At 34.8% G+C, this 11,504-nt stretch overlaps 1 long non-coding RNA gene across 1 annotated transcript; it reads right to left on the bottom strand.

Moving 5' to 3' along the window:
• Nucleotides 1–318: 318 nt before the first annotated feature.
• On the bottom strand, nt 319–9,163 carry LOC120297509. The gene is made up of 3 exons (XR_005553813.1): nt 8,236–9,163; nt 4,951–5,102; nt 319–1,837 (listed from the first exon to the last, which is right to left on the bottom strand). It is a non-coding gene; the product is annotated as an uncharacterized LOC120297509 (long non-coding RNA).
• Between the last annotated feature and the right edge of the window lie 2,341 nt (nt 9,164–11,504).

The raw sequence follows: 11,504 nt of genomic DNA, 5'->3' as shown, positions 1-11,504 counted from the left end.
TTCACAATTCTAAGTATGCCTATCTGCAAGTTGCAGATTCAAATTTCAGGCCAACCTAACTGAGCTTCCATCTTCCGCATGTTTGAAAAAATATGTCATTACACTAATGCCTGATTTTTCTAAGTCATTACTAGGTAGAATATTAAGCCTAGAATGCTAATCTACCTTCAGTGTTAAAAAGTTTGCATAACACACTGTATTGAAAATATGCAGGTATGGTTCTATTTTTTCCATATATGCCGCGTAACTATGACCCAGTTTCAGAACATGATTATACTTAATTTTCTTTGTTTTAATATGATTCTAAAAAGACTTTTGTGAAAACACATTGTATTTAATAAGTATGATTCAGATGTCATAGAGTCATCACTCCAACTATTCCAAATGCAAAACAGATCAGACAGCAGAAAGACAATGAAATACAATTGCTTGTTGCTAGATAGCCATTGTAACATCTCAACATACTTTGCTATAATTCCAGATTGGAGAAAGGGAGGCAGCATATGGATGTATTCATATTAAAGTCAAGCATCCAATACTTCATAAAATGAGTAATTTTTGACTCAAGTAACCTTTGAGCTAATGTTCATTCTTTGCAGATGAAAAATAAAACAGCAAACAAACGAATAACTGTAGATATTTGTTAAATTGAATAATGCAGATCTTTGGTACACAGGGTTAGGGTTAGGGTAAATGCCACTTTTCCTTATTAAAAGTACCGCTTCCTGAATTATAAGAACCATTTTGATTCAAAGTTCTTAACTAAAATACATGTGCTAATGAATCATAGTGTGGGAGATGAAAATATAGCCCCTTACTCATAAAGTAAGATAAGTCCCACAGCAATGATTTAAAACAAAGCTTTAACTCAAACTGTTTCACAATGTAAATGAATTATTTGTAATCTGCTGAGCTGTTGCATTGTGTGCAATAAGAAATTGCAAAGTAGATAGTTTTACATGTATATTTGGAACAGAAGCATTGTAACTGTGGGAAAAGAGGAACTAAAAGTAACAGATGGATGAAGGTTTCAGATGTACACAGGTGTATGTGGAAATGCTGGTCGGCACGAAAGAACAAGGAACTGATTTTGCAAAATAATGACTATCAGTGGGTGGTTGTTAGAATAAAAGTATAAAAATGTTAGTTTAGGATTAGTTTGGGGCCAATGGCCTATAGCTGTCATTTGGAATTTGCTATACCAGTGGACCTCATTGCAATGGGTGATTAATGTAAATGATGTTGTGTTATTATGCTCGTTATGTTCCAAATTATTAGCAAAATAAACCTCTGAATCTTAAAGTAAGAATTATTATTTTGTGTTGCTGTCTCTTGTCTTTTTCATTGGGTTTTTCCATGACAATAGCAAATTAAAATATTATGTACAGAACCTGGCCATGCCACATCATTATTGCTTTGAAACACCAACTTTATTTCTGCCATGTAAATGAATGCTCATACTTTTCTTTCTCCTTTCTTGGAATGTATGGAAGATCTCAGTCAGTTAATGGTATTTTCCTTTATTTGGTGTTTGGGCAGTGGTGGGATTCAAATATCTGAACAACCGGTTCTCTGTATAGATGCTGCTTCCAGAAGTCCATTCTGGGCCTGGACAAAAAAAAAATCAGCTGACAGTTCTGCCACTGTGTTTGGCTCATTTTTTTTTCTTTTTTTGTACACAATTTTGTTCTTATTCGTGTTGGATATTGGTTTTTTTGTTTTCTGTTTTGCATTTTATTCCTGTTGATAAAACATATTTTTTCTTTTTTGTACACAGTTTTGTTGTTTTTAGTGTTGGATGTTGGTTTTTTTGTTTTCTCCGTCTTGCATTTTATTCCTGTTGATACAACATAATAAATATATATTAAAAATGGTGCTTTCAATTTTATCTGAATTTCAAATTTAGATTGAGGCTAATAACTAGTTTGTGGATTTGGATAATAGATATGTTCAATAAGAAAAGAAAGAAGTAACGATCTTAAAAGATGGATCTAACACTTTCTCATTAGCTGATCATTGACTGAATATTAGTAATTTCTGATTGTGGGTTTAAGCCAACCTTGAAGAAAAACAGGATAGAATTGAATGGCATAAGTTACTGTCATCAAGACATTGAGGAAAAAATAGAAAGCAAACAAAAAATCTATATAGAATCAGAATTACATGCTGTCAAAAAAAAATTTCCCTCATTATTTTTTCTATTTATTCCAGGTCAGAAAAAAATCAATTTGATATGGTGTAGAGAAAGAATGGGGGAGGAAGCAAACATTATTTGTTGGAATAATGTTTGATTTGTGAACATTGTAATTGGTATGACATCACACAGCGCAGCAAATATTTACATGCCTATTTACATACCTAAACTACGTATTAGGCGACCCGGCGTATAAGACGACCCCCGAGTTCGACGCCGGGTCACAAGACGATCGACGCCGAGTCGCATATAAGATGACTTTCTAGGCATGCGACTCGGCGTCGATCATCTTATACGCCGGAAATGACGTCATTTCCGGCGTATAAGATGACTTTCTAGGCATGCGACTCGGTGTTGATCATCTTATACGCCGGAAATCACGTCATTTCCGGCATATAAGATGATCGACACCGAGTCGCATGCCTAGAAAGTCATCTTATACGCCGGAAATAAACGTAGTTTATAACGTTATTTCCAGCATATAAGATGACTTTCTAGGCATGCGACTCGGTGTCGATCATCTTATACGCCGGAAATGACGTGATTTCCGGCGTATAAGATGATCGACACCGAGTCGCATGCCTAGAACGTCATCTTATACGCTGGAAATAATAAATAAATAAATAAATGTTATGACTCGGCGTATAAGACGACCCCCGAGTTCGGAGGCTGTTTCATCGTTCTCAAAAGTCGTCTTATACGCCGGAATATACGGTATTTGTCAATTTATCCCAAAGTATTTGGGGATGTGTTTCCAATGTTTAATATCCTCAGCTCAGGGATTAAATGCATGGTGCTTTCTTTACAAATCCCAGGCACCTCCAGGTTTGTTTCCATGTTAGATTGATTGAGATTGGATTGAGATTTTCCAAGCTAAATTCTCTCTCCACTGAGTTCATTTGGAACTTCAGATGTTAAAAATGATGTAGTAGATGAACAAAGGGGACAGTAATCATATATAAAGAAATAGTTTGTTAAACATGATGTAGTAGATGAACAAAGGGGACAGTAATCATATTACAAAGAAATAGTTTGCAATGAGTCTCTAATTCTATCTTTAAAAATCTATGGCATTCAGAACTCATAGGCATGACATACTGTTCTAGCATAAGGTTTTCTTGATAGTAACAATTATATAAGACTCCCATATTTTCTAACCACTTTTTCTGATGCATTAATGCAATGCATTCTACATGTGGCTTTTTTTGGCCGGAAATATCATCTAGTGTTGGAGCAAACTGCAATGCTATTACTCAGACCTACTTTCTTTGACACTATAACTATATTTTCACCTTTACTGAATTAAGATTAATTCCAATGCCAAATTAATGACAGTTGAAAGACAAAAGTAATTTCATTGCCACTAGATTCTTACGTGACTTAGGACCAGAATGCCTATAGGTCTTCTTCCTTCTTACTGAACTTGCCTGCTCTAACAGATGACATAGAGTGAGGTTTTGTTGAATAATATTGCCAAGATTTAAATAATATTATTTATTTATTCAATTCCTCTACCACCCAAACCATATAGGTTTCAATCAATGCTCAGTGCTGTAGAAAGCCATATCCTGGGAAAGTATTTCTTAAGTCTTTCCTGGAAAAGGCAGATATACTCTACACATTTTAACAGCATGAATGATTGTAATATCAACTCTCCTTTTTTTTCCTTTTCTTTTTTTTCATTATTACTTTATTTGTTTAAGGCATTTAGATCCTTCTCTTCAGGCAAAAATGTTCCTAAAGTAGTTTACAAATTATAAACAACAGGAAAGAATAGGAAAAAAAAGTAGCTAATGGTGGAGTTTCAGCTTCTCTGCCTTGCTGCTTAAGCAGCAACATCCTTCCTCAGTGATATTTTCTCCAGCTCATAATAAACTCCCCCCCCCCAAATATAGATAATGGAAGCAATAGAAGTTTCAGAATAAAAGATTCCATATATTAATTATAGAATTGGGTAATGTTATTTCATTAAATATACGAGCTGATGCACATTCTCATCTTAGTTTTTATTTTCTTTACTTTACACGTTTATTAAAATAAAGCTGTCCTCATGTCAGTTGCCTTTTAAGTTGAATAATATTCACATATTGTTTTTGGCAATATTCATATATCCAGTGACTTTCAGTTCTTTCTCCCTTCCTTTAAATGAATTCGAAAGGAAAGCTTGATATGCACAACTAGAAATCTTGAATACTTCTAGATTTTACAGAAAATTATTTGGACAGGTAATCATATTTCTCTTTTTATAAGAGTGCTTGCTTATGTTAGTTTGGTAATATTCTGATTTGCTTTGTCCTGCTAGATCTGCATTCCATTTGGAATCAAGCATTTAACCATTAAATTAGTCATAAATGAAAACATGCTGTTTCTCTTTGCTATCCAAATATTAAATCCCAGTTCTTGAGGAAAACAGGATACTAGAGGATTCAGAGACAGTTAGATTAAAAAAAACAACAGTATTGAAAATGCATTGTGTTCTTAAATATATGTAAGATGTACATAATTGGAGGCTTGAAAAACTGTATGACTTTTATTTAAAGCATGACCTTCAGAAATATAAATGTGTTGGAAACAGTACACAGTTTCCTGTGTAATCCTGACAAATAGAACCTAACCCAGGATTGATTCCTCAATAAGCAGCATATCCAAGTCAGTTTTATTCATCAGAACATTTCAAAGACGTTCATAAAACATTTTTCACTTAATTATCATAAATGATGACAAAAGGCCTTGAAAGTCAAATGTTCAGTTCTTACTTTTGAATGAGTACAAAACCAAGTCTTCTTATTTCCAAGCTTTTTTTTTTTTGTAATGAGAGGCAGGTATCCTTACAGTTTGTTTAGAAAGAAAAGATCAGCTCTGCTGCATAATATGAAAGGAAGTCCTGTCAAATGCCATGTGTATAAACCTGACAAGCCAGAGAACAAGGGAGAAATGACATGTCAACAAGGCCTTCATCGGAAACATTACATACTTCTGTTATCATATCTCCTTAGCAACATCCTATGGTTTGTTTAAGCTAGATAAATATTTTAAAAGTTTGACACTGAAATATTTCAGGAGATAATATCTTGGGAGCTGTTAAAAAAATAGAAACTTAATTCTGCTAAATTTCAGAGATGACATTTGCTTGGTCTTGCTGGGTTTGCCTGATGGCATTCTTTGTGTGGAATTACAAGGCACAGCAAAAGCTATAGATTTCTTTATATCCTCCTGCCAAACTGTGTTACCTGTAAACCAAATGCAATAAGGTGATGCTATATTATTTAGATTTAAGGTCTAGTTTATTCCCAAATCTCATGGTATGTAACATATAGTGGTACCATGAAAGTCGGATATCCAGGAAAATAACAGAAAAATCTCTAAAATAAAATACATTTACCAATTAGAGTTCTGTACTCCTTTGGACTGAAGGCAAAAATTAGCTTCAGAGTAAGTCAGAGCTATGTATGGAGCACCTATCTGCAACTTCTTAGTCCCAAAGTATCTTTTCCCATAGCTAGGCTGAAAATTTGCAATTTTTGGAAAAGCACATTTGTTTAAAAGAGCTGTGGATTGATATTACATTAATACCATTAGGCATTTTCAAGCATCTTTTTGTTTCCAGAGCCAAAGCACTGAACAATCCTAATACATATTTCAAAAACTGTAGCTCCAGGATATATATTACTATACAAGTAGAAATAAAGTAATACAGCGACTTAACCATTTTTTTACAAGTTTAATAGGTAGGTGTTTCTAAGCAACCATTTGCTTTCTCTGGAACAATATGCTTGTTGCTCTTGAACAATCTAGAAAGCAAAAATGTTAAAAGAAAAGTTTCCATATTGATTGGTAATAGAATTATTTTACCAAAGACAAATCAGTGTGATAACCAAACTGAAAGCAAAACAAAGAAACCCACAAATAGAAATTTAGGAAATATTCTAATATAATCTCGTTATCATTGATTAATTGGATCATTGCCATTAATTTGATGACAGCTCCTAGTGACTGCTTAGATAAATTGTATCTATGAAAATCTGTTCCTAACCACATCTTTCTTTTTTTCCAGCTGTGCATCCATTTCTACCATAATCTTACTGCTATTGCCTTCTTTCACTTTTCCTAGCACTAGAGGTTTGTCCAGAGAATTAGGTCTTCACATAATGTGTGAAATATGGTCATTTGAACCTGGTCATTTCTATCTCAAGTGAGAATGTCAGGTTGAAAATATACAATATCATTATCATTTTTCATATTATTGATTGTTCATGGTATTCTCAGGAGGCTTCTAGAAAAGTTTGAAAGACTTGGTAAGCTTTCTATCCTGTTTCATCTAAGTCCAATTTTCACTTCCATAGAGTGCCTCAGGGAATACCATTACTTGAACTGTTCTGATCTTCATGGCTATTGATACATCATGTTTCTGAATGTCTTATCCAAGGCCTTAAAGGCTGCTATAACAAGTTCTGTGGCACATGGTTGACTGTTTGTTCCTTTAGCCTTGATGGCTGGTCCTAAAAGCTAGAAGCTGCCTACCATTTTCGTATTTTCATGTTAATTCTAAAGCTTGTTGCTACATGTGCTGTCATCAGTCTCTTGGTCATCAATCTTTTTTATGGCACTTAGTAATTTATTATTAGATATAGTAATACTAGGAACTGACATGAAACTAATAAACATTTTTCAATGTTTGTTTTGTTTCCTTTTTGTAATAATGGAGACCAGCTGTGGGATGAAGTCTTTCCGGAATGTACTATTATTTCCAGATCAGCAATTTTCTTTTGACCTAAACTAAACTTTGGCCTATTCAGAGGCCATAGGAGATATTTCTGCAAGGGAGATATGTCAAGTATAGATTTTTGTGTACCTTCCCAATATCATTTTTATGTTGAGTGTTTTTAAAAAATGAAAACTTTAATATTGAAACATGAGTTCAAGGCATTTGCAAAAAAGACTTGATCAGTCACAAATTGTGCTACAGACATCTGGCTCTTAAAAAGAAAATTTACCTAACATAGCTCACTTTTAGAGAAGTTATTTCTATTAGAGAAGTTATTTCTATATAACTGGCATGTCTATATAACTATACATAAAGCATGAACCTTGATCACTTTTCATCCAAAGGATTCCACAACTGCATACACAAATATGTTTAAATACTTTGCTTTGTTATATTACCAGCCAATTAATAAAATAAAATAAATAAAAACCAAAGTCTTCAAATAGCTATTTAAGCTATTTATAATCTTGATACCCAGTTATAAATGCATTGTACATAATTGCCTAGTAAAACAATATCTAGGTCAGTGGTTCTCAATCTTTTTAGACTGGCGATCCCGGTCATGAGCAGGTGGCGTGCATGCGTGGCGCCGCCCCCTGCGCAGCACACATGTGCGGCGGCGCCCCCTGCGTGGTGCGCATGCACGGCGGCACCCCCTGTGGCGCCCCCTGCGTGGCGCGCATGCACGGCGGCGCCCCCTGCGCCGGCTGAGAAAAAAATGGCGGATCGCGTTGTTTGGTGACCCCCGTGAAATGGTCATTCGACCCCAAATGGGGTCGCAACCCACAGGTTGAGAACCACTGATCTAGGTAGTCCTTCAATATGTAATAAGATGGAAACAACCTTAACCTGTAGCAGGATGTGGATGTGGGTATATTCTTCTCCTGGTTTTCCTAGATTTCTTGGCTGTATTTTGACCATTAATAATTGAATCCTTTTGGACCATCTGCAAAACCTGGGATTTTGCAGAACTTCTATTCCTTTCTGAGTGAAAAGTACGATTGGTATTCTTGTAGGAGTACAGTTTAAGACTTTGGACATTCTAATTTGGGATTCTTTAGGACTTGATTATTTAACATCTACATGAAGTCACTAGGAAAGATCTTAAATTTAGTTAGGGTTAAGTATTCTCACTATGTTCAGATATTCAAAACTTTAGATCTCAACCCCAGGCTGAGCAGGAACAAGATAAATGTCCTGAAGTGATATTTGAAAACTATGATTAACTAATTGGGAAGAAACATACTGGAACTGAATCCCAGCAAGATGCACTTACTGTTTGTATAGAAACTTTCTTGGTGTTTCGTGGATTGTTTCATCTTTGTTCTTGACAAAATATCAAAGCTCCACAGATCTCAACTTCACATATAGGAGATCTCATCTTGTCACCTGCAGATAAGAATTTTGGTTACCACCAAGTTCTAACATAATATAATTACCACTCATCCTTTCCTGAAACCATTTCTGGGCAGATTCACTACAGAAGAAATCCTCAATCGTCATCCAGCTAGATCTCAGTGATATATTCAATCCAGCCCTCTCCTTCAGCACATTGTTATAAATGAGGAAATTTTTATTACATATGGGTCTGCATTCAAGAAAACCAGCTTTAGCCTAGGGCTTACAGTATCTATGACATTGGGTCATGACTAGGAGCTAAAAGGACAAAAATCAAATTCCATAGTGCTTTTCCCTGTAACAGGTTTCTATCTACTTCTGTCTTTCTTCACTACAACAATCTTCCATTCCCCTCTTCAGACAGTCCCTTTAAACACCATACCTGCCACTTTCCTGGTTACTTTCAGTCTCTGTATTTTGGTATCTTCAGAACTTCCCATTGTCTAATTGCAGCCCCAGCAGCCAGCTGGAATCAGTCAGCCTCTATTATGTCTCTCTCACCCCTAAGATATCCACACACACACTCACAGACATACTCACTCACAGACACATACATGTATACCTTTCAAGGCCTTTCACTGTGTTAAGTGGTAGAGTTCTGGCTCTGAAAATTCTTTCTCCTATGTTGTCTCATCCACTGGGCTTGGTTTCTACTCTTTTCCCCGCCTCTCACCCATGGGGCAGAGGTGTTCACCCAGATGTAATTTTTCCCTTCCTTTGAAACATTCTTCACCCAGGTAGATATTGAGATTACTTTTTACATATCAATTGAAAATGCATAAATTCCCCCTCTAAATTGAGGTGTAGAATCAATCCAATAAACAAAAATAATTTTCTCCCCCTTTTTTAGCCTAGTTCTATTTGGTCAGCTATAAATGTCTTTTTTTGTTTGTTTTCAGCACAAAATTGTAGTCCTATATAAATATGATTTACTAAACTCATTAAAATTTTGGTTAAGTTTATGTTGCATCTTTCTTGAAGCTGCTCTCCAGATGTGTTGAAATTTCAAGTTCAAAAATCTCTAGGAATTTTGGGAGAGTGCTCTCAGTTAGACACATTTAATACCATATTTCCCCCAAAATAAGATCTAACCAGAAAATAAGCCCTAATGTGTCTTTTGGAGTAAAAATTAATATAAGACCCAGTCTTGTTTTTGGGTGAAAACAGTATATAGAATATATGTTTTTTCAGACTTATTTCCAGAAAAAGTATCATTTAATTATATATTGACAGTAACCTAATGATCCAAAAATCAAATAGAAAGCAATTCAGCATCTTACGAGTTTCAGCAATAACAATAATTGGCTCCACAAAATATACTTTTATAGCTAAAAGTAGTTTATTAAAAAGCATGTTAATCTATTTGGTCCATATGGGGTAAATCTAATTCTGCAGGCTTACCAGCTAAGACTAATCACGTCAAAGGCAAGGTTATATAAACCTCTTTGACCTAGAACTGGACATATAATGGGAGATTGCTTCAACTTTGTTAGGCTTACTTTTTTCAAGTAAGAGAAGAACTCTTTGGGGACTGTTAACTCTATTTTAAATTGCCAGATGTCTCTTATTTTAAGGCAGTCTCCCCTTTCAGAGGAATTTGTACATATTCCTTATTTTCTTCATGCATCTTAGAAATGAACTAGCAGTTCCTCTACAAAAGAGATTTATTGTCATTTTATTCATTTTACCAGTATTGTTAGACTCATTTCCAAGCATATAGGATCCAGGTGCTGTTTGGATTATGGCGACTGGGTCTGAAAAAGCTGCAAGACAACATCTGGAAGACCATATGTTCTCAGTTCAATGTTGACTCAAATTTAAAACTTCAAGAACTAAGGAAATGTGTTTTTGCAGTAAAGTACGTAAATGATAATGAAAAATGGCCTACTTTTTATTTGTTTTCCAAAACTGAAGGAAGTAAATATAAATTATTATTGTTTTGGTAAAATAAAAAGATACTCTGCATTTTCCTAGTCATTGGCTATTTAATAGCTAATAGAATCAAGTCTTTAAAAAATGGTCAATCAGGAAACAATATTAATTACAATTGAATGGGAAAACAAAATATATATTCATATAATAGATACATAAATCACAATGTTATCTTGACTACAGAAATATACATGCATCTTAGAACACAAACACATACATAAAAGTAAATAAAAATATTTATTGACTAAGAAAATGAACACAAAAAAGAATAAGTCAACCCCTGAATGATCCATTTTAAAAACACAAAATAATGCCAACATTTTGTTCAATGCCAACTGACATAGAGCTGCTTATGTTTAACTAAGCTTTAGAGAAAGGTAGAAGCAGGAAAATGTTTAAAAGTTAGCAAGAAATGTATATCTGATTTAGATGTTTTTAATTGCTAAACTGTGAATATAAATTTTCTTCCAAAATTACTGTGTTAAAATCCTTAGTAATTGATCTGTCAGGTCCCCAAACCTTATTCTTTGCCTTGCATATATACTCTACTTGTGGGGTCGGCCATTCTGCTGGGGAGAGGGGGAACTTTGCATTAGTTTGGGATACCTTTTGCTTTCTACTCTCTCCTCCTGCCTCCATCCCTTTGAGAAAGGAATGTGTCCCTTATCAGGGAGATGGTTATAGAGAAAGGAAACTGGAGAAGACCTTGAGATGCACGCCAACTGTGCCAGTTACCGACTCTTCAGACCACCTGTGGATTGGCTGGATTTCAAATGGACATTATGACTATGGTGGGAAGAGGAATATTGCTTACTTAACTATACCGTTTCAGCAAGCTTTTCCCCTGATCTCGCCTTGACTTCTCTACTGTCACTAACCCCTAAAAAAAGTATCCTTTTGAGATAATGCCTGTTTCAAGAGTTCTGCTTTCTTGGGTGCTTAGTTGAAGTGGGTCCTTATATGATCTTAGTAATTTTGAACAGGGAAATTATACCCGTTGATATAATTATATCAATCTTGCAGCGATTACAAATCATATCAGCCAATTCAGCTAGATAAAGGAACGTCTGAGGTGTTGGAAGTAGTCAAATTTATTTTATTTGTCACTGAATGATAATGCACCATCAAGCTTGCATTAATTCTTAGTAACCAACATAGCTAGATTTTCTGATGTTGCTTTGAGATCTGTTAGCCAACATAAAATAAAATGAAAAG

The sequence above is a fragment of the Crotalus tigris genome, unplaced genomic scaffold (assembly GCF_016545835.1).
Source record: "Crotalus tigris isolate CLP2741 ecotype Arizona unplaced genomic scaffold, ASM1654583v1 scf7180000023625.2024221, whole genome shotgun sequence".
Lineage (NCBI taxonomy): Eukaryota > Metazoa > Chordata > Lepidosauria > Squamata > Viperidae > Crotalus > Crotalus tigris.
This window is presented reverse-complemented; position numbering and strand designations above follow the sequence as displayed.